Source organism: Molossus molossus, unplaced genomic scaffold (genome assembly GCF_014108415.1).
Source record: "Molossus molossus isolate mMolMol1 unplaced genomic scaffold, mMolMol1.p scaffold_m16_p_4, whole genome shotgun sequence".
NCBI classification, from domain to species: Eukaryota; Metazoa; Chordata; class Mammalia; order Chiroptera; family Molossidae; genus Molossus; species Molossus molossus.
The window spans coordinates 123380968-123403610 of record NW_023425377.1 but is presented as its reverse complement, the minus strand read 5'-3'; positions in this window follow the sequence as shown (position 1 = coordinate 123403610).

The window sequence follows — 22643 nt, the reverse complement described above, 5'->3', positions numbered from 1 at the left end:
ACACACACAGATATATTATGCTATTCAAGAACGCTATACTATAGGAGAAGAAATAATGGTGATACAATGTTACTTTAATAAGAAAAAATTAATTGAGATGTAATCCACATACCATAAAACTCATTATTTTAAAGTGTACAATTCAGAAGTTTTTAGTATATTCACACACTTGGTCAACCATTTTCATAATCTATTTCTAGGACATTTTTGTCTACCGTAAATGAGACTTCACATCCATTAGAAGTCACTTTCTATTCCTCTTTACCCCAGCCCCTGGAAACCACGAATCTACTTTCTGACTCTCTGGATTTGCCTATTCAGGGAATTTTATATAAATGAAATCATACAATATTTGTTCTTTTAGTTCTGACTTCTTTTACTTAACGTAATCTTTTCAGAATTCATTTATGTTTTAGCATAAATTTTTAAGTACTTCATTCCTTTTATTTTTTGGCTGAATAGTATTTATCATGTAGATAAATTTTTCCATATTTCATTTATCCATTTCATTAGTTGATGGCTATTTTGGTTGTTTCTCTTTTTTATGTGTGGGGTGGCTGTTACGAATAGTGCTGCTGTGAATATTCATGTACATGTGTTTTGGAGAAGGGGGGTCTATGTCTTAAAATATTTCAGGTGTATACCTAGAAGTGGAATTGCTGAGTGACATAGTAACATGTTAAGCTGTTTGAGGAAGGCCATACTGTTTTCAAAAGTGGCTTTACTGACGGCATCACTATTATGCAGATTAGGGAGTTCCAGGGCTTTATCCCTCCAGGAAAGCAACTAATAAGCTAGCAAAAAGGGTCAGAATTAACTTTTTCAGAACTCAGGCATCTTCTCAAAAACTTAGCTGAAAGAAGCAAAGTTCCCGCCTTGCAGTAGGAGAGTGCCGTGGCATTTTCCGTTGCCTGCCCACTGTCCCCTCCCCCGGTCCGCAGTAGCTGTGCGGATGGCTGCCTCTGCTCCCTGTGCAGGTTGTTAATCCCAGGCAGCAACACAGACCTTATTCTCCAAGAACTGTGGTTGTGGGTTTTGACCTGTTCAGAGTTCCCTGAAGGACCGGTGCAAGGGACTGCCATTGTTTTGCTCATTTGGAATATTTCCAGGGCTAGGGTGGTGGTTGCAGAAAGCACCTTAAGGCAAAAGCACTGACCACAGCAGCCTGGAAAAAGGTTGATAGTCAATACAGGCAATGGACAGACCACGAGGCTAGGAAGCAGGGGTTTGGGAAAGGAGGCACGTGGAGGAATAAGGGCATGTAAGAGCTCCTGCATGTCTCAGATAATCGTGGAGGCCATGCCCATGCCCATGCCCAGGGCAGGACACATACTCAGAAGACGGTCCAAGAGAACCTTAGACTTTCACATCTGCTTCACCAAGCAGCCAGTGAAGGCAGAAGCAGAGTTGTGAACAGTCTGGCTAAGTGTTGCAGTGCCTCCAAATAGAGCCAAGGGTTAAAAACTAAGAACCCCTCTCCCCCTTTTTTTTGGTGGAGGACCAGTGCTCCAAGAGTTTAAGGAAACTGTTAAAACACTAGATGCCCCCTAAGTTCATTAAACATAGATTTCAATGGTCACACATAATAAAGAATATAGACTTTACAAAAATAGTTTAGAAAAGTTACCAAACAAACCAAAAATAACCCACAACAAGCAGCAACAACAAACCTTGGAGAGAGAGAATAATCTGACTCCAGAATTATATTAATATTCAAAATCCAGTTTTTATCAAAAATTAGAAATATGCAAGAAAAGAAGAGGAAAGTTTTACCTATTCAAAATAAAACAAACAAAAACATTAATAGAAACTGTTCCTGAGGAATCCTGGGCATTGGACTTACTAGACTAAGACTTTGAATCAGCTCTTAAATATGCTCAAAGAGCTAAATGACATGATGGACGAAGAATGAAAGGAAACCAGAAGGGTAATGTCTCACCAAATAGAAAACGTCAGTAAAAAGATAGAAATTATTTTAAAAAGAGCCAAATGGACGTCTGAAGTGATGTGTAGACATCATACATACAAAACTGAAATGAAAAGATTACAAAAGAATAGTTGAGCAGAAAAAAATAAAGAATCAGTGACACTAAAGATATGTCATTTGAGATTATTCAGTCTGAGGAGCCAAAAGAGAAATGAACATAGAAAATATATGGAGCCTAAGACATCTATGGAAGACCATCAACTGGACCAACGTGTGTACAATGGGAGTCCCAGCAGTAAAGGAAAGGAGCAGAAAAAATGTTTGAAAAAATAGTGTCCAGAAACATCCCTCATTTGATAAAAGAATTAAATCTACACATATAAGGAGCTCGAAGAACTCTAGGCAAGATAAATTCAAAGAGATCCACACTAAGATACATAATAGTCAAATTGTCAAAAGCCAAAGTGACTGAATCATTTTACTTTCCCGCCAGTAATGTATGAGTGTTCTGATTTCTCTACATCCTCACCAATACTTGTAAATTTTTAATTTTGGCCATCCTGGTAAGTGCACAGTGATAACTCATTAAAAAAAAATTTTTGGCCCTGGCCAGTTTGGTTCAGCGGTTAGAGCGTCGGCCTGCGGTCCTGAGAGACCCGGGTTCGGTTCCCGCTAAGGGCACGTACCTCTGTTGCAGTTTGTCCCCGGCCCTGGTCGGTCATGCGGGTGGCAGCCACTCGATGTGTCCCTTTCACATCGATGTTTCTCTCTCTCTCTGTTCCTCTCTCTCCCTCCCACTCTACCTGAACAAAAAATGGAAAAATGTCCTCGGGTGAGGATAAAAAAAAAAAAAAAAAAATTTTTTGTTTCCTTAATGACTAATGATGTTGAGCATTTTTGATGTGCTAATTAAGAAAACTTCTTAAACTGGCAATTAGAGCAAAACATATCAGCCTTCGATCTAGCTGATGTGAAGATGATATAAATAACATACAATGAGACAGATTTATTTAGCCACCAACTAGAATCAATAATAATTCTTATACCTATTCTTCTTGCCAACCTGGACCTTAGGAACTCTGTCCTCATGTGAGGACAAGTTGATGGATTAAAAAACAAAAACAAAACCTCAAATCTTACCTGGGGACTATGAAGAAACCCTAGAGAAGAAAGGAAAAGAAACATGAACCAACGATTCCAAGGGGAAGTATATCTCTGGAAAAAAGAATTTACTACAGAGACCAGTATAACATTTCAGAAGCTGTTCTGCATTTTCAGAATGATATAAAAGGACCTGGATTTTATAAAGTAAGACTAGAAGGCTATTTTCTGAGAATCAGTTGAAATGAAAATGTGAAGAAAGTGAAGATAATTAATAAATGTAAACATTTCAAGAGTAACAGAATTAATATCTCCATTTGAGATAATAAAAAAAGCCAAAAACAAATAGCACCACGAGAAATTAGCAAGTTGGGGAATAAACATAAGAAACTTTCCTTGAATTAATTGGGGAGGGAAAAGATGCAAAACAAGGTATTTTTTGGAGACTGAAGAAAGTGACTGGAATCAACAGAAAAATTATAGGCCTGGCTAAGGAGAAAACTTAAACAGCCTTTAAACAACAGTTCAGATAACCCTAACAGATCTCTAGGTCATCACTGAGAATTTTAGTTCCTGGCTTACTATCATTCTCTTTAATACTACTTCTCTCATGATTCTTGATTCTTGGAAATTGTAATATTAACATAAATTATATTTCTCACACCCGGTCTCTAAGTTGCTTATAACCCCCCACTCTAATATTCCTAAAGCATGATGTAAAATTCCCTAAATCTGTGGCCGCAGATTTGGGAATCTCACTCTCTGACTCCTCCCTGCCTTGTTCTAGCTCACTCTCTGATACATGATAGGTGCAACCATGCTTCCCCAACAAGCTCCACTCCACGGACCTGCCTATATTTTTACTTCCACTCATAGGTACTCACTCTCTTCTTCCTCTGCTTCTATTCTAGTATTAATTATTAGTATCACTTTCCCCATACACCATCAATTCCTGATTGTCCTAAACGTTTGTCACATTTGCATGGCAAAACCCAGACCCTTGTTAAACCTAATTCTCTGTTATACCTGTTTAATAGACGAGTTATGATGAAGTGCAAAATCATGCTGACTGGCCTTATTTTAAATTCACGATACAGAACTGGACTGCCCATAAAGCTACTTTACTGCCCTGGTTGCTTCCTTCTCCTAATTGTCCTGAGGATCATTTTATACCTTCTGAAATCTCCAACAGAACCTCAACATCCTCAGTTTCAGTTGACCGTAATTTACATCTGCACACCAACCTGCATTTGCATGTGCTCTGCTGTGCTCCTCGTATAATATGTTAACTATCACTGCTCTCATTTAGGGCCGACTTCCCACTAGTACAATAGATCTTATTCCCCGTAACCTATTGTAAGTCCATTTCCCAGCAGTTGTTCCCTTTCTTATCCTAATTTTCTGTGCCCTAATTTTCCCATCTCGAACAGATCTTTCCCACCTAAATGAAAATATGTCGTTTTCCATTTTAAAAACATTCTTTTGTTTTTGCAGCCTACCTGAGCTACCACCCCATTTATCTGCTACCTTTACAGTAATGTCTTTGGAAGGCTTTTCTACGCCCATTTCTCGAATGTTCACACTCTCTTAAACCCACTCTGATCAGACTTTCAGTTTAGCCCTTTACCTAAACAACTGATGCTGAAGTCACCCACCACCAGGTTGCTAGATCCAAGTAGATCTCACAGTTCTTTACCTGTTACCAGCCACAGTGGATTCCCTCGCTGTCGGGAAGCACCTTGCTCACTGGCCCTCACTCCGTTGGTTCTTTCTCCTTCTTGAGCTTCCCTTTCTCAGCCCACTTGTCAGCAATTCCTCAACTGTGTTACCTTAGACAGTGGAGTGCGTCAGGTCCCAAGCCTCGAACTCCTCCAGAGGGAGTCAAACCCAGTAGTATGCCCTAGAAATCACCTTGCTATCGCTCATCCCTAAGCTCCAAGCTTAACATCTCTACATGGAAACCAATGAGTATCTCAAATTTTCAAAACTGGTATTTTCACTAAAAATCTACCTCTCCTGTAGTCCTCGTATTCCTGCTCAGAGACTGTAGCAATGAAATCAAATCTGTGTTTTGAAAATATTGCTTTGTTAATATCATGGATTAAAGGAGAGGAACAGCAGATTTGATGATGTCAGTTACAAAGCTAAGGATAGCATGTGAAATCGATAAGAAAGAGTGTATTATTCAAAATAAAGTAGTTGAAAACATGTTCTTTTTCCTTTTTAAAAAAGATCATGTTAGATTCTCACTTTACTACACAATAAAATACGTCTCAAATTTATTTAATAATAAAGTGGAAAAATAAATTTATTAAAAGTATGTTGCATCTAAGCAATGTGATTTTATATTCATTTAAAATTATATTTACATAGAATATTTAAAAACATAGAAAATATTAATTTAGAAAAGAAAGATGTAAAATGTATAGACTGCACATTTTGTATTAATCCAATATGTTCATCCCACCCCCCAGAAATACAATAAAATACACAACCTAAGAGATTGTTGCTAGGTGGAGTACTTTGTTTTTATTAAATTTTTCTTTTCTACTGTTTTTTACCGAATTTTCTAATTTGAACTTGTATTCATTTTAAAAAGGAAAGTTTACATTATTTCTTATAAGGGCAATGCTTTCTTAGAGAAGAAGGACTTTTTAAAAGACCATTAAGTAGAAATATTCATATTAATGAGCACATTACCAGCATTACTCTAGTTAGGCCGATGTTATGAACAGGTTCCTCCCGTTTTAAATGGGACCAAGAGGAACTGAGGCCGACTTCTGTGATAGGGTACCCAGGGAAGGTTTGTAATCAGTAAATTAAGGCGATTGGAAAAACCTCGAATAGGACGTCTGTTAACTTTAGAATTTTGGGAAAGAACAGACCCCTCAATGGTTCTGTGAATGAGAAGTAATAATGAATGAACATTACAAAGAAAACAGGGTTTTCCTTGACTTCAGGAGAGCTGAATACAACCAAAAGCTTCAATTTAAATTTATTTATTCTGTGATCCCATTTTACCCAGTTCTTCCAGAAGTGAGCCTTGGAAACAGAGTGATAGGCCGTCTAGCCCCATAGCAATGATTCTTACTGGGTGCAGTTAGTAGAATCCCTGGTCCACACGCGTTCTGATTACACGTCTGTCCCGTTGCCCGGGACTGACACCTTCAAAGGAAACAAGACCAGATTGTTTGGGGAACAGGCCATCATGGTATAGCCATGGCCTGAGTGAAGTGCACTCTCAGCCACACTTCCTAGATCTGTGACACACTCTCCTTTTCCTCCGTGACCCTGCTTCCAACAGCAACGTGTATAAGGAATTTAGCAATCGCTCTGGCTAGTGTGGTTCAGATGGGTGGGGTGTTGTCCCATGTGAAAGGTCGCTGGTTCAATTCCTGATCAGGGCACATGCCTGGGTCGCAGTCTCGATCCCTGGTGAGGGGGGAGGTGTGTGGAGGGTTAGGGCTAGGGTTGTGCTCTCACATCAATGTTTCTCTTTTCTCCCTTCCTCTCTCTATAAAAATATCAATAAACTGTTAAAACAACAGAATTTAGTAACTTATGTACCGATTTTAGTTCGTATGTTGGTTTGCAGATCTCATCAGCATGGTGATAGAGACATTGCCAGACACAATGTTTATTCCCTCTTCCAATTGCCTATAATGCCAACAATGTATCTTATCAACATCTGTCTCCAGGCATAATGTGCCACCGTGAGTGCTCATGGCATCGTGCCTTTGCCCAACTGGATGAGAGACAAAGCTTCCTGGTCCCAGGGATTCTGATTGTCAAAGTGAGACTTCAATAAAAAGAGCTCTAGAAAGATAATTTCAGTAACTTGAAACTGCTGCATATGTTCTATTCCATGAAATATGCTGTGGCCATACTTACTTATTTATTTATTTATTTTTTATCCTCACCGGAGGACATTTTTCCATTTTTTGTTCAGGTAGAGAAGGGGGGGAGAAGAGGAACAGAGAGAGAGAGAGAAACATCGATGTGAAAGGGACACATCGAGTGGCTGCCACCCGCACAACCGACCAGGGCTGGGGACAAACTGCAACTGAGGTACGTGCCCTTAGCGGGAACCGAACCCGGGTCTCTCAGGACCGCAGGCCGACACTCTAACCGCTGAGCCAAACTGGCCAGGGCTGTGGCCATACTTACTTAAATGTGCTCTAGTTGGAAACATTTTTATACCTTCAACTTCAGATCAGGATAACTTTAGATCAAGACCTTTGATCAGGAGAAAACTAGGCAATATTATCCACCCACATGCAAACAAAGTCTCTAAATTATTTGAGAGAGGGAGAGAGTGAGAGAGAGAGGGAGAGAGAGGTTTATTGTCCCACTTATTTATGCATCATTGGTTGCTTCTTGCATGTGCTGACCAGAGGTCCAACCTGCCACCTTGGTGTTTAGGAACAATTTGAACCAACTGAGCTACCTGGCCAGTGCTGCTCTGTGATTTTTTTTTAAATGTCAGCCAAAATTTTACGAGCATGAAGAACTTTAGGCCAAACATAAAATCAATACTTTAATAAAGGAAAGCAAACAAACAAAGAAGAAGAAGAAGAAAAGAGAAATCCCAAAGTTCCACCGTTTGAAAAAAAAATATTGACTTGGCCTTCCTTAAGCGCTGTCCTGACCTGAAGTACATCCTGTGACTCATATTGCAATCACTGTGACCGTCTTTCTGGCCCAAACTGCTGGGAGGAAGGGAAGTGCTGCTGGAGACCCCGAGGGATGAAATGACCTCATGTCCAGAACCTCTCAAACGCTGCGCCCTGGAGAGATGTGCTGGTTCTCAGTCCTTTGTGCCCATCTCCTTCGCCAGTCTTCTGAAAGGGAGGCCCTTCTGTCTCTACTTGAAACCAGAGCTAAGAAATAACACTACCAGTGTCGGAAGGGTGTTATAGTTGTGTTCCCTGTACTCATCAGGAAACCGGTTCGGTTTTCCATGCATTTGGTCCAGGTCCTTATTCAAAATACTCGACATTAACTTCTCGCAGGAAGACTGCAGTCACTGTTATGTCCCTTACTGGCAGGAGGGTCAACATTAGTGGATTCAGCAGTAATTTCCCAAGGCCCTTGCTCCCTTTAGGCTCCGCCGGGAAGAAGACGGTGTATGTCAGGTGCAAGTTGCAGCTGTGCGTAGGTAGCAAGACCACATCCGTTTTAAAATGCCCTTTGTAAAGAAAGGTGCAAACTTGATGAGATAAAAGTTCACAGAAATGTTTTCCAGCCCTTTTCAGTTTTAGGCAGTACTTGTGATAATCACTGAACAAGTAGGTTACAGGTCTCACAACATGGATTCCACCCCCCCCCCATCCCCGTTTCTCTTGTTTTTATATTGTCGGTGTGCCTGGTTTTAAGAATTCTGACGAAAAATCATCAAAAAACTGACAACAAGGAAAGAGCATTATTTTAATAAAAGTTATTTAAATGGGTATGTATTTGAATATTCCATTCTCAAAAGTCTAGCTTGTTGGCAGCTGTTTAGCAGGGGGTTTCTCGTGGCTCATTGTGACCTTACTCCTTAAGCTGCGTCCCCCTCCATCGCCGCAGCTCGTCCCCACCTGTTTGAAAGGGACCCTTTCAGAGCTTTGTTTAATTCCTTTCAGAGCAACTCTTCTATTTTCTAGGAAACACGAATTATTCTCTTTGAAACATAATCTTGACTATTTCTCCACAGATCTCTGAGGTCATTTCTAACGTATTACGTCACCGAGAGACGGTCTGGAATGGATGGTCCCCTCAGGCAGCGATGTGGGTCACCACTGGGGACATCTCTGGCGCAGACAACACTGGCCCAGGCGCAGGCTCACCGTCTTTGGTGGTGGCGGCGGAGTTTGTAGAAATGGAGGGAGCAGGAAAGTAAGAATAAACACACATATGGCTTTTCACAGTTTTCGTGTCAACGGCCACAGCTTCCTTCAATGTGGAGGCAGAGGCTGCGGCTGCTGGACTTTTCTCGAACCAGCATGTGCGGCCCGAGGAGAGGAGAGAAGCAGGTCGCGGGTGGACTGTGCTGTGCTCGTGAAGTTTCACAGGCTTGTCCCAGCCGCAGGGGCGCACGCAGTTCCTGGTCGTCAGAATCGGAACCGGCTCGGGCAGGACCTTTGCTGGCTGGGGAACAGTAAAGAGGGCCTGATTACCTTTTTTATTTTTTACAAGTGTAAATGCAACAAAATATAAACCAGTTTGAGATTATTATTTTAAAAAATCCTAAAGACACATACTTACATGATTTGTACAAGTAGCATTTCCTTGCCAGCATCTCTGGGATAGTCCTAACTACTGGTAAGGCTTTTAATAAACAGTTTTTAAGGGGAAACCACACATAATTTTGCAGGATTTGTGCTGCCCCACAGAAACTACTCTGCTCTGAGATCCTGAGCCAGGTCCGCCCCAGAATGTTCCTTCCAGCAAGAGCGGGCTGTCATCCAGGGGGCTGAGCAAACAAAGCTGCTTCATTTGCTGCAATAATAGGACATTTTCTATCACCCTGGCTTAACGGTGAAATCTTCTCTGAATATACTTGGTGTGCACAGAACTGGAAATACTCTCTCTCCTTTGGAACTAGCTGGAGGTAGGCCAGTGTGCACTGAGGCTAGAAGGTGTACATGAGAACTTAGCGAGTTTGAAAGAATAGGCAAGCTGGGTGTGTGGCACTATAAACAGCAGTGGTTTTGCACACTCCGATGTATAAAGTGATGCTACGTGAACCTCCTAAGCCATACGTGAAAACCACTCCATTTGTGAGAAGATGAGAGAGCTTTTCTTACACCTTGCCAGGATGTAATCAAAATGATCTCCCCCAACGTATTTGATGTTTATTATAGATGACTCATGTACGTTATGATAAAAATGTTATGGTAGACATTGGATCTCTGACTTCCTTGGGACTTAGTGTTAACTGTTTAAACAAGACTCAGCAACTTCAAGCGTAGCTCTTGAGATCTAAGTAGGCCACTGGCCAGGCTGTGGAACTCCACAGAGCAGTGTGCACTGTTTCCTTCCACTCCGTAGTGTGTTTTTCTTTCCCTTGTCACTACTTTAAATCATTCCATGTCACAGCTTGTTAAGGGTTTCAGGCTAGTTGGTAGGTGATATATAAATGTAAAAGATTGATGTCTACCCACAGAAGCTTGTCCAACGAACTCCAAAAAGATCATGCTATTCATTAGCTGTGAGTGAGTGAGTGAGTGAGTGTGTGTGTGTGTGTGTTGCTCTGTTGGCTGCAGACCTAAAAGTGTTATTTTAATTTAAAAAATTTTATTGATTGATTTTAGAGAGAGAGCAGAAGGGAGAGAGAGAGGGGGAGGGAAATTAAGGTACAGAGAGAGAAGGAGGGGGAGAGAGAGAAACATCGATTTGTTGTTCTGTTCATTTATGCATTCATTAGTTGATTCTTTTTTCAAAATATTTTTTATTTCTTGATTTTAGAGGAAAGGAGAGAGAGAGATATAGAAACATTGATGAGAGAGAATATTGACTGGCTGCCTCCTGCATGCCCCCCACTGGGGATTGGGCCCACAACCTGGGCATGTGCCCTGACCGGGAATCAAACTGGCGACCTCTCAGTTCAACCAGTGAGCCACACCACCAGGCCATTAGTTGATTCTTGTATGTGCCCTGACTGGGGATCAAACCCACAACCTTGGGGTAGTGAAATGATGCTCCAACCAACTGAACTACCCGGCAGGGGCTAAAAGTGCTTACTTATTGATTTTTTAAAATATATTTTTATTGATCTTTTTAGAGAGGGAGGAAGGGAGGAGAGACACATAGAAACATCAGTGAGCGAGAAACAGTGCTCGGCTGCTTCCTGCAGACCCCTTGCTCAGGGTGGAGCCCACAACCTGGGCATGTGCCCTGGCCAGGACCTGAACCAGCGACCTCTTAGTACGTGGGACAGAGCTCAACCAACTGAGCCACACTGGCCAAGCTAAAAGCATTTATTTTTAAATGATTTTTTCTTACTAATAACTAGATTCATCTTGGAGGAAGCATTTTTCACTTTAAAATGATATATGATGAGCCTTCTTGTTAATTAATTGCAGAAACTTTGGTTCTTTTCCTTTTGATAATAATTTGTTCTCTGACATTAGCCATAATGATAACTAACATTTAGTAGGTAACTCAGTGTGCCAGACTCTTTCCTAAGTGCTTTGCTGTTATCAGTTAGTGGAGCCCTCTCTCATGAGAAGGGCAGGTGTTGTCCCTGATGTGCCGTTGAGGAAGGGGAAGCGCAGAGGGATTCGTAACCAGCCCGAGTCCATTCAGCTAGGAGGCGCTACACCGGGACGAAACTCATGAAGGGTGCTCAGTCATATTCAGAAGTGAACACTATCCATTACTTCGAGATATTCTACAGTCATTCCAACTTTGGTTTGATTAAAATATGGGACTATGTGTTGATAACAGAGAAAGACCATTGTATTGGGGATAATAACAACAACTAACAATCATATATTTTCTGCCAGGTAATAATGTTTTATACATATTACTAATTTAGTTTTCAGAGTCCTGTGAGGTAGGTTCTGTTAATCTCTTCCTTTTACAAAGGAGAAATGAGGCACAGGGAAGTTAAAGAACTTGCCCCAAGTCACACCTCGAAATAAGTGCCCGAGCTGGAGCTCAGCCAGGCAGTTGGCTTGGGTCTATTGCTTTAACCACTGTGCCATCTGTTTCTCAAAAGCCACAGGGACTATATCCTTGTCCAAATCAGGGCCTTTCATCCATGCTCCTCTGTTTACTGCCACTGGAATGTCTTTGTAATGTCAGCAGCTGTGTTTTTATTTCTATATTTCCAGTTCTAACAAAGTCTTCGTCATCTACTAAGCAATCAATAAGTAAACAAACAACATGCATGATATATGTAATATAAGATTGTCAAAATAATAGTCATGCATTGAGAAAAATAGCTCTTTACACTGGTACTGCAGTGAATTCTCTAAAGTTCCTATCAAGGAAAATTACTGAATGGCTAACTTGGATTTGTTTAATGACCCATTTTCCAGTCAGTGGGTGTGCTCTTGCTTGTTGTACCTGGATTTTGCATCCCTTTGGGCAGGAAGTGTTTAGGAATTCCACTGCCATTGTGAAATTTGGCTGAAGCACAGGTTCAGAAAATTAGCAGCATCTACCGCAGGACACTGACACCACGCGGCAAGGTCACAAGGAGTTCCTTCTCCGGCAGGCTGGTTCTGCTTTCCTAACAGGTATTTTCCACTTCCTTTCCAGGGGTAACTTTAAAGCAGACATTTGAACATTTCATAAGCTTCCCGGAACCCCCTCTCTTCTAGATAAATTAATTTAGACTATAAGGAGTGAGAAAGGCCAGTTTTATAGACCAAGATTTTAAGATAGCTTAGATGAGGATGGAATAAGTGGCCAAATGTTCTGAGCCAGAATTCCAAGGCTGTTAGCAATGATAATATCATTTAGCATTTAGATAATTCTTTGTCGGCAGTAACCATTCATCACTGGTATCCCACTGGGTACTACACAAGGTTTAAGATGATCAGCTTATAGAGGCAAATGTTGAAATTGAGAGGTAAAGAGAGTGTTCAAGGTCATAACTTGGGTTACTGCTTGAGCCAGAATTTGTATATAGTTTTTCTTTTATTTGAAAATTTTATATGTTTTTATTGATTTTTTTAGAGAGAGAGGAAGAGAGAGAGAAACATTGATTGGCTGCTTTCTGCACGCCTCCTACTGGGGATGGAGCCTATAACCAGGCATGTGCCCCGAGTGGGAATCGAACTGGGACCTCTCAGTCCATGGGACAACGCTCAATCCACTGAGCCACACTGACCAGGCTGTCATGTACTTTTTTATTCTTTATCTCTATCATATTTCACAAGCCATTATCATATTCTTGTGCCAAGAATTTTAAGAATGTAATTCACCTAAATGCATAGTCAGTTCAACTCAGCTTGCAGTGCCCAGGTTGTCCCTAGGAGACTGGAAAGGACTTGCAAGACCGAGGTGGGATTCCTTACAGAAATGTGTTCTGACTGTGGCATCTTAGGCAAATTTACAATTTGTCTTTGAGCCTTAAATTTTTAATCTGTAAAATAAGACCAAGATTTTCACCTCATAGGGATTGCTGAGAGTTAAATATAATATATGGAAAATTATTGGTAACTGTCATTTTTTGAGTGTCTACTATATTATTATATGTAAGTCATTTTGGATCAAATTCTCAGGAGCCAATTTACTTTTAATCTGTTTTATGGATTTATTCATTTATTCAACAAATATTATATTGGATGCCTACCATGTATATTGTCTCATTGAGAAACAAACTTCCTGGTCTCCTAGAGCTTAAAATCTTTTGTGGGGAGGAGTTTAAAATAACTAAATAAATAAAATGTGAGGTACAAATTCCATGTGGGATAAAGTCCATGAAGAAAAATAAAGCCAGTAAGAGTACAGGGGAGAGACTTGGATGTGCTATTATTGTATAGAGGATGATGAGAAAAAGTTACATGTAAAGACATTTGAGGAAAGACATGAGGTATCTGTGGGAAATGACCTTGTGGTATTGGTGGGTGGGTGCAACAACAAAAACCCAGGAAATGCAAGTCTTCTGTGTGGCTTAGCTTTCTCAGGACCCGCAGGGACCAGTGTGACCAAAAGGAAGCCAGCAGAGAGAAAGGGCAGAGTAGAGGGACAGCAGATGGCAGATCATGTAGGACTCTGTAGGTTATGAGATGTATTTTGGATTTTACTGTTAAGACTAAAAGACTTTAGAAGGCTTTGAACAGAAGGGTGACATGATTTGATTTGTATTTTAGAAGGCAAAAGCAAGGAGACAAGGTAGAAAGCATGGCACTGAAAAATGGTAGCCTGAAATATAGAATCACCAGTGGAGGTCAGATTCAAGATATAGTTTGGCGTGATTGACAGAACAAAAGGTCAATGGGTAAGGTTAGAAAGGAAGGTATATATTTAAAAGATGGCCTGGCTGGTGTGCCTCAGTGGTTGAGCGTCGACCCAGGCACCAGGAGGTCACCGGTTTGATTCCCCGTCAGGGCACATGCCCAGGTTGTGGGCCTGATCTCCAGTGCGGGGCCTGCGGGAGGTGGTCAGTCAATGTTCTCTCTTATTGATGCTTCTATCTCTCTCTCCTTCTCCCTTCCTGTCTCTAAAATCAATAAAGAAAAAACATTAAAAAAAAAGATGTTAGCAGGTAGGTGTATCTAAAGTCACGGGATTAGATGTGGTCACCTACAGAGGAAGCAGAGAGAAGCAGTCCTGGAGCTGCAGCTCACCAAGGGGGCAGGCGGAACCAGCCCCGGAGACCGAGCAGGGCAGAGAGGGCTTCAGCAGCTCAGGTGACACAGTATTTTAAGAAGAAAGAAGTGGCCAATTATATCAAATACTGCTGAACAGTTGGATAAAATGAGTGGTCTTTGACCGTGTGATCACTCAGCGTGGCGGTCACTCAGGACCTCGAGAAGAGAAGTTCTCGTGGAGAGGTGTACCCTAACGCCTGCCGGTCTCTCCTGTGCACGACTGCATCTGCCGTCACTGTTCCTATTCCCGGTCCATTTTCCATTTTGCAGTCAGAATGACTTGTCAAAACATATATCCATAATGTTTCTGCTGCTTTAAAAATTCCGGTGGCTTTGTATCTCTTTCAGGATAATCATGGAAAGCCTTAACCTGTTCTCTAAAGATCTACTCTGTGGGACTCAATCACACGGTATTTACCTTAGCCTCTTAGATTCTTATACTTCTCCCTGCCCCAGGGCCTTTGGACAAGAGGGTCCCAATATCCCTTCCCTCTTCTTCTAGTTACTTCAGATATTAGTCCAATGCTGTTCTCTTAATGGATCCTTTTCTGGCTGCACTGTGTTAAAAATCTCTTAGTGCAGACGCAAATGGGACTTTGCACTTTCTCAAAGTGTGTTACAGGGTTGTAATTGTACACTTTTGTGTGATCGTGTAATTAATGAGTGTCTCCCCTGACTGGTCGAAAGCTCCATGAGGGCAAGAACTCAGCATCCTCGCTTCTCTTAGCAGTGTCTCCAGCAGCACTGTCCCGGGCAGCGCAGGTGCTCCACCGTCTCGGCTGAGCGAGGAAACGAACTCGGCGCAAGTTTAGGATTCTTTGTTTATTTGGGAATTATATAACTTCGCTTACAATTCTGAAGACATTGGCTCTTCGATGGTTCTATAAACATCTACTGTGATTGTCTACTAAAACTCCATATTCTGCCCTGGCCGGTTTGGCTCAGCAGTTGGAGCATCGGCCTGTGGTCCAGAGAGACCTGGGTTCGGTTCCCGCTAAGGGCACGTACCTCGGTTGCAGTTTGTCCCCGGCCCTGGTTGGGTCATGTGGGTGGTGGCCACTCAGTGTGTCCCTTTCACGTCAATGTTTCTCTCTCTCTCTCCCTCCCACTCTATCTGAACAAAATATTGAAAAATGTCCTCGGGTGAGGATTAAATAAATAAATAAATAAATAAAATAAAACTCCATATTCTAATTACACTGGCACCATTAAAAGTATCTTAGCGAATAACAGAAACATCCAGTCTCCTTCTTCCTTATTGCAAGGTGAAATATTAGAAGGTTATTCAAGGCCCTGGCCAGTGTGGCTCCATGGTTAGAGTGTTGGTCTGCATACCTAAGGGTTGTGGGTTCAATTCCTGGTGAAGGGCACATACTTGAGTTGCAGGTTCAATCCCAGCCCTGGTTGGGTGCGTACGGGAAGGCAACCAATCAATGTCTCTCCCTCACATTGATGTTTCTCTTTCTCCCTCTCTCCCTCTCTCCCCCTCTCTCTTTTTCTCCTTCCCTCCCTCCTCTCCATTCTCTCCGAAGATTAATGGAAAAAATATCCTCAGGTGAGTATTAACACAAAAAGAAAAAAAGAAAAGTGAGTCCTCATGAAACTGACTTTAGACATGAGCTTTGGCAATGCTCACAGTATATGACTTCTGCACGCCGGGCTAACGGACAGGGAGCGGGATGTTGGGGAAAGAACTTAGCGTGATTCCAGGCTCTCCCACTGCGAGTCTGTCCCCAAGGCCAGCCTCCTACTAGGAGTCTTCTGTTAGATTGTTTTCATTAACTAAATTTTCTATTTAGCAGGAAAGAAATGTCAAGCATTTAAACAGACCTACTTGTTAAATATATTGTATGAGATTACTACAGCCCTTTTTTCATGATGAAACCTTTTAAATGCTTTTCAGTTTATGTAAGTATTCATAATATAATTTTCATTTTAGAAAACCGAGGGTCTTATTAGAAAAGTAACAATGAAACCCAATCGTAAAAGGAGACACTGATGCCTGTTGAGTACTGTGTACTCAGCTGGACCAGTTTCCTCCAGAAAATAATGGTCCACGAGGGTGACCCTTCTCCACCCACTTTCTTAAGGTCCCTGCAGAAGTGGCTGGGAAGTCAGAGCATTAACTTGCGCTGCAGAACACGTAAGAAGCAGAATCCAAATATTGGGTCGTTTGCTAGAGTCAGACATACATACAACAAAACAAACTTTGTTAGTCTTTTCCATAAATCTTTGTGGGTATCTAATTCATTTTTTCTTGTACTGATAAATATCATATCCTGTTTGGGGGTTGGGGAGAAGGGAGAAGGAATTCAAATACTTGAGACAAACTTCTAAGAGAATGTTCCAGAGAAACCACATACCTCAGGCTACTCAGAAACAGAAGTATTTTGCACTGAATATGCTACAAAAGAATTTGTTAAAGTAATCCCCTTTACTAGTCAGTGATTTCCATAGCAACCACAGATGACGCAGCTGCAAAATCAGGCTTCCATGGAAGGGGCAGTCAGTGTGCTGTGCCAGGTTACTCTGTACCCCTTTCTCCTCTCCTTGTGTGGTCGAAGCCAGATACTGGAGAGGACTGTGCCCGTGGACTATTTCCTAAGCATTTTCACATGTGATTTTATTAAGCCCTTCCATTGGCCGTTACTATTTTCCTTATATGGATCAGGAAGGATTAAGGGAGTTAGCAATGGGACCAGCCTGACACCACAGTCCAGGCTAAATTTTAGGTTCCGGATTTGCCTAACTCCCGAGTTTTTCCTTGTTTCCAGTGTTTCATGCTGATGAAAGCCCCTCTGAGAGGAGGTTATTCTAGTCATTTCAGTTTAAATATAACATTTTTCCAGTCACCGTGGGACTAGATTGTATTTTACAAAACAATGTAACTCATCTGGGAACGGGAAGTCTTTGGTGAGCATTTCCTTATTATCTGTCGTCATACTGACTGGTGACATGAAATGACACACGGACTCCAGAGTCACAACGTAGGGTTATTTCTCTTGTGTCTTGAACAGCGGCATCTCCCCAGGCGGGCACCTTGCCATGCTCTGTGTCCTGCCCGGGAACCTGCCGCCAGAAAGGAAGGGGACTTCTCATTGATCTGCTCAGAGGGGGCACCTTTTTCCGATGGTCCCCATTTGAGGCACAGGGAAGCGCTCCATCTAGTTTGCAGCATGACCTGCCAATTTTAGCAGCAACCGCAGTGTAAGCTGATACTTTTGCATGTCAGCATCCTTAGGAGTATGGCAATATTGTACCAATGTGAATCCCTTTGTTTGTGGGGACTCCATGAGATTCGGGAAAAAACTCATTGACCAGCAGCTGAAAGACAAAAGCAAAGGGCAGCGAAAGGAGAAGAATTGTTAATATCTGAAGCATTATGAGTATACTTCTTCATATTAGGAAGTAAAACTGCAGGTTCGATATTACAATCAATGGGAGTTCCATTATGTTTTAGATGTTTTATAATGAGAAGCACTCAAACTTACTTTAAAACTCATTTTATGTACTTAAATTTCTTTCAAGGGACCATTTAAATTAATAAATTGAGTTTTGGTTGAAACATATTTTACATTTTACATCAAGTTATTCTTTAGAGGAATTCCTAATATAAAAGAGTATGCTCTCCAAATAAAGATACTCTGTAGCTTAACATATTGGATATCTTTTCTATTATTGGATGTCTATTAATTTGTCAGAAATAAACATGAATCAATGCAAAATATAAAATTTGCAGTTTATTTTGGAGTTTTATACTTTTTTTTTTTTTTTAGAAATCATCAGAAATGCTTATTGTTCAAATTAAGGCCCTCTTGTTTGTTTTGTTTTTATGTTACTGTGTTTAGTTTGCCACAAGGCAGAAGAAATGAAGGGTTTAGGGAGATACAGTCTAAGAATGTAGAGCATGTGTTACTTGCTGCTTCTATTTTTTTCTCATCAGATGACCAAATTTTGATTTCCTTGAAATGAGTATTTCAGACTGTTTTGAGGAGGAAATTATTCCTTTGAGTGACTCATGCCTTTGACGTGCTCACCGGCCGTGGCCCACCATGTTGGAGAAAGTGAGGCCCATGACCTTGGTGAAGTGCACTCCAGACAATCGGCCTCTTCCCTGGTGGCATTCTGTGACCTGTGCGGTGCTTTTCTTTTAAGCTAAAACGACATGGCATTGAAGGTTCCAGATAATTTCTGCAGACTCAAGTTCATGGTAATGTACATGACGTGTCACGAAGCAGACGCATAGCGAGAGCTCCCAGGGGACCCGACGTGACTGCAGGTTCGCGTGACGGTGGCTCTTCCCCGGCCCGGCCACCGCATCACGGGCACTGAACATTCGCAGCTTCCCTTTCTCCAGTCAACTGCCTCGGGGCGACTTTCACAACGCGAGCCATCTCTAGATGCCAAGGAAAGAAATTAAGCAAAGAAAAGTTGGACAGACTCTCAGGAAAAGTTTCCTAATGGTGGAAACTGTTAAAATGTGGAATAAATATCCTCCCAGGGAGGAGATGGACGCCTGTCTCTGAGGCTGTAAAAAATAGGGCGACCAGCTGTTGGGGACCAGCACGGAGGGCAGAATGCAGGACTGGCAGGGAGGGGCGCTGGATGGCACAGTGGGCTTCGCCCTCCCTCCGACTCACGCTTCTGTGATGTTTTCCTTTAAATGGCAACTTAGTTTCAAAAAGAGATATTTGATTGCAGGACGGACTCAGGTTTGAGTGTAAACCTCAGAGTCAGGGATGAAGGCCACCGTCGGTCATGTATTGGACTTACCTTTGATATTTGACCATGGACGGTCACTGGACAGCCACCTGGGACACGTCCATTGTGATTAGACTTCTTTATCTATATGTCTGTCTTGCTCAGGGTGAACGTCTGCTTATCAAAAGAGCACAGGTGTCTCCCTGTGCTTGTCCGTGCTCACCGTGGGGCGTGCAGCGGTGCCTTGGCGCCCGCGCCGCCCGCCGGCCGCCCTCCCTGCTCCGCGCGTGCCCGGACACCCAGCGCTGGGCTGCAGCCGTGCAAGGAGCCAGCTCTGCAGCGCTGCGGGCGTCGTGAGCGGGACAGAGGCAGATCTGAATGGTCACCGTCGATCAAAGCCACCTCCAGGTGGGATGATGGCCTCTGCCTGCTGGCGTTGCTTTTCTCCTCCTGTCTGGTCCCCAGTGGAGAGAGTGGAGAGCATTTCCACGGAGCACGTCCACAGTGAAGCTCAGGGAGCGGGTAGCAATGTTGTGAATGGGGTTTTACTGCAGGCAAAGGCCTATCCTCTGCTTCTTAGAAATTATTTATTTTCACCTCAGCGCTCTTGAGCTTTGGAGCCACCTCACTCGATCGGTCGTCTTAGGCCGGCAGTGGGCTGTGCAGGGTCCAAGATTTCGGTCGTCCACCCCTTGTCCTTTCCTGAGTGGACGTAGGAATGAAGTAGTGTAAGGACAGGAACCTCCGTGTACTTCGTCTTAACTATCCAATCATTAGAATCAGGACTTTAACCTAAACACGGGATATTTCTGGCCAGTCAGTGTAAAATGAACAAATGGCTTTGAATCACTTATAAAGAGAGATTATTGTTTGCTTTTTTTTTTTTTTTTTTTTACTGCTGGGAGAATCCTAACGTGTGTGTGTTTCTGCTATTGTTTGTAATCCAACAGAAACCCAATAACATATATGAAAATGTTCTGGAACTTATGAGATGAGCAACTGCTTATTCATAGTCCCTTTCCTAGGTTCTAGGATCAGAAGAATATTTATCACAGAGCAGTACTGCTGGCATGAATGTATGCTCTATATGAAGAATTCAACAGTCCTGCCCTGGCTGGTTTGGCTCAGCGGTTGGAGCGTTGGCCTGCGGACCAGAGAGTCTCGGGTTTGGTTCCCACTAGGGGCACGTACCAAAAAAAAAAAAAAAGTGTTGTTTTTTTCAGGGGTGAGTGTTATCCCAGAATTTAACTTGAAGCCCAGATTACTTCAGACCCCTGGAGATCTGATGATCTGCCTTTGGAACAAGAACCAGCCAAAATACTCTTCCTGGTCAACAGGGTTGAAGTTTAGGGCAGCAATGTGAACGTGCCCAGTACTGAGGAACCGGGCAGTTACCCGGGGAGGTGGCTGTGGAGCTGCAGGAGGGCAGCACGTGAACGCGGACGCCGAGGAGGGAGGGTGCAGCCTGGCCCACAGGGCGGACTCGGCAGACGTGGAGCAGCTCTCGGGCTGCACATGCTCAGAGGAAGCAGTGCAGTGTCTTCGCGTAACAGATGGAAGAGCGCATCTGTGCTCGGGGCCTGAGCTCCATCCTGACTCTCTCTCACTGGCTGTGGGACGTCAGGTTACTTCTCTGCTCCAGCCTTCCAGGTGTACATCTAGAAACGGAAGTATTTGAATGAACACCCCAGCCATTTTCATCCATAGCCCCCCCCCCCTCCCCCTCGTGGGTTGTAATGACAAGAGTCCGCAGTGAGCAGTTCAGTGAGACCCGTTGTGTTGGAGCGAACCGATTGGTTTGGGTCATAGTCTTAGTCATTTCACGAGAACCAGAGTGTCAGTGGCACAGTTACGGGCTGTGAGGATGAGACTCGGTGTACAGGCGAGACCCCGATTTTCAGACAGGAACCTGAACATTGCTCATGTGAGTAAATTCCTGGTGTCCAGAAAGCGTCAGTTCTAGTGTCATGAGCTCTGACATACGGAAAACTGAGCTAGAAGGACTGAGTCACAAGTACTGAGATGGTGGGCTAATAACGTCTTCCAGGGCATTTCATTTGACTGATTCAATGAAAATGGGCAGTTATGAGGCTTTTCTGAGTTAAAAACAGCTAAGTTTTCTCCTTAATATGTTTTTTATTTTATTTTTTTATCCTCACCCGAGGATATTTTTGCATTTATCTTCAGATAGAGCGGGAAGGTGAGAGGGAGGAAGAGAGAGAGAAGCATTGATGTGAGAGGGACACATCGAGCGGCTGCCACCCACACAACCCCAACCGGGGCCGGGGACAAACTGCAACCGAGGTACGTGCCCTTAGCAGGAACCAAACCCGGGACTCTCTGGTCTGTGGGCCGACACTCTAATTGCTGAGCCAAACTGGCCAGGGCTGATATATTATTTTTTTAAATATATTTTTATTGATTTTTTTTTTTTTTTTTCACAGAACAAGGAAGGGAGAGGGAGAGATAGAAACCTTGATGAGAGAACGTTGATTGGCCACCTCCTGCACGCCCCTACTGGGGATAAAGCCGGAAACCCCGGGCATGTGCCCTGACCGGGAATTGAACCGGGACCTCTCAGTCCATGGGATGACGCTCAATCCACTGAGTGATATGCCTGGGCCTTAATATATTATTCATGACATTTTTGTTTCAGTCGATCTTCCAAGCTAGGAAATGTTTACATCATAACTAATTATTACAAAAGGTGGAAATAGGATAGGTTGTCCTCATTGATTTTCCAAGCAAGAGAGCCCTCAGCTGTATACACCTGTGCACACGTAAGTACCTAAACTAGCAAATTAAAATCGTTATACAAGCCCAGGTGTCCCTAGCTTTCAGGACTGTTCACAGGTATCGGTCACCTCAGTGGGTTGGAACCAGGTGGGTGTCTCCGTTCCAGTGACTTCGCTCTTCTTTCCCAGCGGAAGTGCTGCGTGTGTGACCGGCCTGCCAGAGTGAGGGCACAGTGTTCCCGCAGTGTCCCCTGCAGAGGGACCGTGGTCTGTGTTCTAAGCTGGTTGTTTGAGAGGTTTAGCAGCGTGGACATAAGCTCCGAGGGACGTGCTTTGACTAGTCCCTGACTGTGGTTCCACAGCATCTTCTAGGGCTTGGCTCCGATGCAGAGTTTAAGGACGGACACAGGCCTTTTTCAAGATTTAACTTGACATTTGTTGTAGTGATATTGGGGTGGGCTTTGTTACATTCCCTTTACAACTCACAGTCTCAACAATTCCTTGGAAAGTCCCTGGCCTCCTCTTCAGTTAGGAACGTTTTCCAGCTGGAGATACAGACAGTGACTTTGAAGGCCATTCTGTGGTTTCCAAACTCAGTAGTCCGGGCTGATGTCTGTGATGCAGTTTATTTAGTCTTTTCCTTTGAATTGTATCTTGTTGTGTGCCCGTCTTGCTTCCTAGGTCAGTGGAACAAAAAATGTCCTGGCCAGCTGCCATCTGGTCACCCAGCCGCTTTGGGCTCAGGGAAGCTGTGAGCGGGGCTGAGCTGTACAAATGGAGGTTCCCGCTCCGGACACCCGGACACCTCTGCTCCCGGGAGGTCAGAGGAGCTTGAAGTGAGGAAAACCTAGTAGAATCGAATGCCTTTGA